At 40.4% G+C, this 7,491-nt stretch overlaps 1 pseudogene; it reads right to left on the reverse strand.

Annotated features, from left to right (window-relative positions):
- Window positions 1-6,776: 6,776 nt before the first annotated feature.
- LOC138070114 (small ribosomal subunit protein eS25 pseudogene) lies at window positions 6,777-7,151 on the reverse strand (annotated as a pseudogene).
- Window positions 7,152-7,491: the final 340 nt, after the last annotated feature.

Raw genomic sequence — 7,491 nt, forward strand, 5'->3', positions numbered from 1 at the left:
GAGTGTATGGAACATCTACCTTGCTTTCAGTTTTGTTGTGAACTTCAAACTGTTCTAAGGAATAAAGTCTATTTTTTAGAAAAGGTAACTGTAGCAGTATTGGGCTTCTCATGGGTGGACTTTGTAGGATCACTTCCTTTGTGTGTTCCAGAAGTGCGAAGGGCTACATTTTTTTCAACAGGTATTATGACTGTCAGTTTTCACAGTCCTACAAGTCACACTGCGTCTAGGCATGGTCTTCTGACCAGAAACCAGAAGTGAAAAGAAAGACCTTAGCAGGGTGTCAGGAGTTTGAGCCCAGAAAGTAGATCTCATGTTTTTCAGTGGGAAAGGCTAAACTGGACAGACAGAGGGCCAGAAGGACAAGGCTGTGTTAAGAACCCACCTGGCTGGGAGACAACAGAGAATTAGAAGGGGCGAGAACAAAGGCAAGCATAGCTGGGAAGTTGGGAGGTTCTGCAAGGGGCCAGAAGCAGTTAATTTCTTTGAGTTTAACGAATCTCTTTTTTTTTTTGCCTCTAAGGGAATTACTGAATGAGCAAGTGTGGTGTGGGCTTTAGAACAGTAATCTTTGTTTTTAACCCTTTCTCCACAATGTCCTGGCTGTATTCTTTGGATGAATATCCTAATTTCTCCAATCTTCAATCTCCTGACCCGTAAAACGAGGATAATGGTGCTTCACATAATGATGTAGGATTTTTGGGAGAATTAGAAATAATATATGTACAACCGTTTAGTAAAATGCCTGGAAATAATACAGGAATTGGTCTTATTCTTGGCCTGCATTTAAACTTTTTTTACTTTCCCAGGGGAAGAAGAGGTGTTGAAGTTTCTTTTCTTTAGAGGACTGACACGCTCTTCACTTGGGTAAAGCTGTTCCTCTGCCAGTCTGGGTTAACTGGAGTGGGTGGGGATGGTTCACATGCCGTATCTTGTCTGTAGAAGATGCTGTTGGTGGCTTTGCTCCCCGCTTGGGCTGCCCTGCGTGAGAAGACCTCCACATGGTGTGGCTGTGGGAGGCCTGGCCTTTGGTTTAGTGTGTGCCCAGTGTCTGCTGAGGCTGCTCCTGTTTGTGGCTTGGCCTCTCTGCTTCCTTCTCCGCCTCTGAGGAGCCGCACTGTCTGTTCTGGGAGCCAAGCCTGTCTGCTACTGCTGGTTCCTGGGAATCAGCCACTTCCCTCTTCTCGGGAAGCACGTCGTCACAGCATGGCTGGCCGCCACTGGGAAATTCACCCCTGCTTGAAATCAGAAAAACTCAAAGCAGTAACATGGGGGAAGCAAACTGTGAACAGAATATGTTGTGATGTGTCTACTGAATGTGTGCTCCCAGCTCAGAGAGAGTAAGAGGACCTCAGATCATCAGAGTCCTCCAAAGAGCCAGCTTACACTCAGGGCTCTTGACATGGAAGAGGCTGCCAGGAAAATTCAGTTCTGTTGAGAGTTGGGTAAGAAATCAAATAACAGCAAGAAGCAAAAATTCCCCTCAGGTAGGAAGCTGTCTTTGTTTAAGACACTTTGAAAAGCCTCTCCAGGCAGAAAATGAGATTCTGAGAGCATGAGTTAGCAATGTCCAGGGTACAAACACGACACCAACCTGGTTATCGTTAGAATAGCACAGAAGGGAAAATAAAGAAGGATGGAGAACGAGAGAGCTCGGCAATTACAGAGCGACTGAGAGAAGCTGCAGGGCAGGGTGGCGGGAGATAAGGAAAGGAGTGTCTAATATTCAATTTAAAGTTTGGGTCATAACATTTGGTCTAATACGGTGAATGTTCCATGTGCACCTGAAGAGAAGGTGTTTTCTTCAGTTGTTCAGTGAGTTATAAATATTGTTTAGGCCAAGGTGTTTGAACGATGTTGTTTTTATCCTCATTGCCATTTTGTCTTCTTATAATATCAACCACAGGGAGAGGAGTCTCCAACTGTAACTGTGGAGTTGTTTCTTCCTTTGTCATTCTTTTTGTTTTGTGTGTTCTGAAGCTTCATTACTGGGTGCCTGTGCAGTTAGGATTGTTCTATTTTCTTCGTTAATCGTTGCGAAATATTCCTCTTTACGTCTGGTAAATCTCTTTGTCTTGAGGTATAGTTCATCTGCTGTTAATGTGCTTAGAGTTTGAATCTTTCTTCTTTCTTATTTAAACTTGTCTGTACCTTTATATTTAATGTGTTTCTTTTAAATGGGACCAAGTTGAGTCTGCCAATCTCGGACTTTTAATTGGAGTGTTTAGTCCATTTATAGTTAATTATTGGTCTGATTGGGTTCTAGTCCATAATCTTGCTGTTTGTTTCCTGTTTGTTCCCTTTTTTCCTCTGTTCCTAATTTTCTGCCTTCTTTTGGGTTAACTGAAAATTTTTGTTTTTTTGTATTTCATTCTATTTCTATGTTGAACTTCTAGCTACCTAATTTTTATTCTCTGAATGATTGTTGTAGGGACTGTAATAGGCATCTTAATCACAATCTACCTTAAATTAATATTCTACCACTCTGCGTATAGTGTAAAAACCTTCGAACACAATTGATTTCATTTTCCGCCTCACGTCCTTGTGCAGTTATTTTCATCTGTTATTTTTCTGCCTAAGTTGTAAACTATACAATAAAATGATATTTTGCTTAAAAACCAATTGTCTTTTAAAGTATTTAAGAAAAGAAAAATAGTCCTTTCTATTTACCTGTGTATTTGCTATTCCCAGTACTTTTCAGCCTGTCATGTAGATTCATATTTCCATTTTGTATCATTTCTCATCATCCCAAATAATTCCTTTAGCATTACATACAGTGCAGTTCTCTCAGCTTTCCTTTATTTATAAATGTCTTAATGTTACCTTAATTTTTCATTTTTCAAAAAAACCTTTTTGTTTTGTATTGGGAGTATAGCCGATTAGCAATGTCGTGATAGTTTCAGGTGAACAGCAGAGGGATTCTGTCACGCATATTCATGTGTCCATTCTCCCCCAAACTCAACTCTCATCTGGGCTGCCACATAGCACTGAGCAGAGTTCCATGTGCTATACAATAGGTCCTTCATGGTTATCCATTTAAATGCAGCAGTGTGTGCAGGCCCATCCCAGTCTCCCTGTTGTTGTGGTTGTTGCTTGGTCGCAAAGTCATGCCTGACTTTGTGACCTCATGGACTGCAGCATGCCAGGCTTCCCTGTCCTTTGCTATTTCCCAGAGTTTGCTCAAACTCATGTCCTTTGAGTTGATGATGCCATCCAACCATCTCATCCTCTGTTGTCCCCTTCTCCTCCTGCCCTCAATCTTTCCCAGCATCAGGGTCTTTTCTATCAGGTGGCCAAAATTTTGGAGCTTCACCTTCAACATCAGTCCTTCCAATGAATATTCAGGGTTGATTTCCTTTAGGACCAACTGGTTTTTATCTCCTTGTAGTCCAGGGGACTCTCAAGAGTCTTCTCTAACGCCACAGTTCAAAAGCATCAATTCTTCGGTGCTCAGCCTTCTTTATGGTTCAGCTCTCACATCTATACATGGCTATTAGAGAAACCATAGCTTTGATTATATGGGCCTTTGTCAGCAAAGTGATGTCTCTGCTTTTTAATGTGCTTTATTCCAAGGAGCAAGTGTCTTTTAATTTCATGGCTGCAGTAACTGTCCACAGTGACTTGGGAGCCCAAAAAAAGAAAATATGTCACTGTTTCCACTTTTTCCCCATCTATTGACCATGAAGGGATGGGACCAGATACCATGATCTTGGTCTTTGAATGCTGAATTTTAAGCCAGCTTTTTCACTCTCTTCTTTCACTCTGATGAAGAGGCTGTTTATTTCCTCTTCCCTTTCTGCATGGCTCAGAGGTTAAAGCGTCTGCCTGCCATGCAGGAGACCTGGGTTCGATCCCTGGGTCGGGAAGATCCCCTGGAGAAGGAAATGGCAACCCATTCCAGTATTCTTGCCTGGAGAATCCCATGGATGGAGGAGCCTGTTGGGCTACAGTCCACGGGGTCGCAAAGAGTTGGACACGACTGAGTGACTTCACTTCACTTCACTTCCCTTTCTGCATATCTGAGGTTATTTGATATTTCTCCCAGCATTCTTGATTCCAGCTTGTACTTCATCCAGTCCAGCATTTCACATGATGTACTCTGCACTGAAGTTAAATAAGCAAGATGACAATATACAGCCTTGACGTGCTCCTTTCCCAATTTTGAACCAAGTTGTTGTTCCATATCCAATTCTTACTGTTGCTTTTTGACCTGCATACATGTTTCTCAGGAGACAGGTAAGGTGGTCTAGTATTCCCATTTCTTTAAGTATTTTCCAGCTTGTTGTGAACCTCAGAGTCAAAAGCTTTAGTGTAGTCAATGAAACAGAAGTAGATGTTTTTCTGGAACTCTCTTGTTTTTTCTGTGATCCAACAGATGTTGGCAATTTGATCTCTGGCTCCTCTGCCTTTTCTAAACTCAGCTTGTACATCTGGAAGTTCTCAGTTCATGTAGTGCTGAAGCCTAACTTGAAGGATTTTGAGCATTACCTTGCTCAAAATAAGTACAGTTTTGAATTATGCATGCAAAGTGAGTTCAATTGTATGACAGTTTGCACATTCTTTGGCATTGCCTTTCTTTGGAATTGGAATGAAAACTGAACTTTTCCAGTCCTGTGGCCACTGCTGAGTTTTCCAAATTTGCTGATGTATTGAATGCAGCACTTTAACAGCATCATCTTTTAGAATTTGTAATCGCTCAGATGGAATTCCATCACATCCACCAGCTTTGTTCATAGTAATGCTTCCCAAGGCCCACCTCACTTCACAATCCAGGATGCAGTCTGGCTCTAGGTGAGTGACCACACCATCATGGTTATCTGGATCATTAAGACCTGTTTTGTATAGTTCTGTGTATTCTTGCCACCTCTTCTTATTCTCTCTGTTTCTATGAGGTCCTTGCCATTTCTGTCTTATCTTTGCATGAGATGTTCCCTTGGTATCTCCAGTTTTCTTGAGATTTCTAGTCTTTCCCATTCTGTTGCCTTCCTGTATTTCTTTGCATTGTTCACTGAAAAACACCTTCTTACCTCTCCTTGTTATTCTCTGGAACTCTGCTTTCAGTTGGGTATATTCCTTTGCTTTTCACTTCTCTTCTCAGCTATTTGTAAGATCTTGGACAACTACTTTGCATTCTTCCAGTTCTTTTTCTTGGGAATGGTTTTGGTCACCACTTCCTATACAGTGTTTTGTGCCTCCTACCATAGTTCTTCAGACGCTCTGTCTACCAGATCTAATCCCTTGAATCTGTCACCTCCTGTATAATCATAAGGGATTTGATTTAGGTCATACCTGAATGGTCTAGTGGTTTTCCCTTTCTTCAATTTGAGCCTGAATTTTGCAATAAGGATCTGATGATCTGAGCCACAGTCAGCTCCAGGTCTTGTTTTAGCTGACTTCTCCATCTTCGGCTGCAGAGAATATGATCAATCTGATTTTGGTATTGACCATCTGGTTTTGTCCATTTGTAGAGTCATCTCTTGGAGAAGGAAATGGCAACCCACTCCAGTATTCTTGCCTGGAGAATCCCATGGACGGCGGAGCTTGGTGGGCTACAGTGCACGGGTCACAAAGAGTCGGACACGACTCTTGTGTTGTTGAAAGAGGGTGTTTGCTGTGACCAGTGCGTTTTCTTTGCAAAACTGTTAGCTTTTGCCCTGCTTCATTTTGTACTCCAAGGCCAAACTTGCCTGTTACTCCAGGTATCTCTTGACTTCCTACTTTTGCATTCCAGTCCTCTGTGATGAAAAGGACATCTTTTTTTTTTTTTTTTGGTGTTAGTTCTGGAAATTCTTTTAGGTCTTCATAGAACCGTTTAACTTCATCTCCCTAACTAGATGTTATCTTAATTTTTGAAGAATATTTTCTCTAGCTATGGAATTTTAGGTTTACATTTTTTTCCCTTCAGCACTTTAAAATTGTACAGTAAGTTCCCTAGATACAAACCCTCAAGTTGCAAAGTTTCAAAGATGTAAACATGCATTCTTATGTCCAGTTATATTAGTTTACATGTCTGGCATTATTTGTAAAAGTTGAGTACTTAGGCTGACTTTGTTATACTTAAAAGTTGGGCTTATGAATTTGCTCTCAGAGTGGAACTCATTTGTATGTTGGGGACTTGTTATGTTTCATTGTTTTCTGAAATTGTTCCTCATGCGCAGTCAGCTGTCATTTGTGTGGATATCCTTTAATAATATCTTTTTACTCCAACTGCTTTTCATATGTTATCATTATCTTTGGTTTTCAGTAGTTTTACTTTATGTGCAGAGATGTTATTTTCCTTGACTTTATTCTGTCTGCAATTCCCTTAGTGTCTTAGGTCTGTGGGTTTAAATATTTCTTTAAATATTTTTTCCTACCTAGTTCTCTTATCTCACTTTTTGTGATTTCAATTACATGTATGTTGGGCCAGATGATATTTTCCTAAAGGTCCTCAAGCCTTTACTTTTTTTTTTTTAATCTTTTTCTCTCTGTTATTTAGTTTGTATAATTTCTATTAACTTATCAAATTCACAAGCTTTTTTTTCTGTCTTGTTTTATTTACTTTGATACTTCAATGAATTTTTCATTTCAGATATTGCATTTTTCAGTTCTAGAAATTACTTTTGACTCTTTTTTAGAGTTTCTACATCTTTCCTGAAATTCTCCGTTTCTCTACCCACTGTATCCTTTTCCAATAAATTCTGTAACATATTTATCCAAGTTATTTTATTTTTATTTTTTATTTTTTTGATTTAATAAAGTTTTATTTTTCAAAATGTACAGCTGGTGGGACCTGTTCATGCATCTTCACCAGCAGCTGGGGCATCTCCACCCCTGGTGTTTCTGGTGTAAATCACTTGAGCTCTGTGCTTTGAAACCAGTTTAATAAATCCTTTACTAAGGAGTTCCTGAAGGGCTGCTCTGGCCAGGGAACCACGAATCTTCAGTCTCTCAGAGACCACAGCTGGAGTTATAAGCTTATAGTTGGGAACTTCTTTACAGAGTTTGTCATATGTTGCTTTATCAAACAAAACTAGGTTATTGAGCTTGTCCCGAACTTTGCCTTTGGACCACTTCTTTTTGGCCTTGCCCCCAGATTTGTTCACTGGATCTTTGTCTTTCTTGGCCGACTTTCCGGCATCTTTCTTCTACTTGTCGTCCTTGGGCAGCATAGCGAAGCCCGGAGAGCAGCTGCAACCACTTCTGCCTCGCTAAGATGTCGGACAAAAAGGCCAAAGTTATTTTAAAGTTGTCTACTAATTCTAACATCTGTTCACTGGATCTGTTTCTATTGACTGCTTTTTCCCCTCTCCATGTCTGAATCAGATTTTCATGCTTTTTCACATATCTAGTAATTTTTACTTGATGATGCATCACAGAAATGTATTGTATGTAGTTCTAGCTGGCAGATCACCTTGATCCTGTGAATGCATGGCTTACGCTTTGTTAGAGTGGATTTGTTTGGACTTTGCCCCTAAGTTCTAGGGCCTAGCCTTTAATACTGGGATGTGA

The sequence above is a fragment of the Capricornis sumatraensis genome, chromosome 23 (assembly GCF_032405125.1).
Source record: "Capricornis sumatraensis isolate serow.1 chromosome 23, serow.2, whole genome shotgun sequence".
In the NCBI taxonomy this organism is placed as follows: Eukaryota; Metazoa; Chordata; class Mammalia; order Artiodactyla; family Bovidae; genus Capricornis; species Capricornis sumatraensis.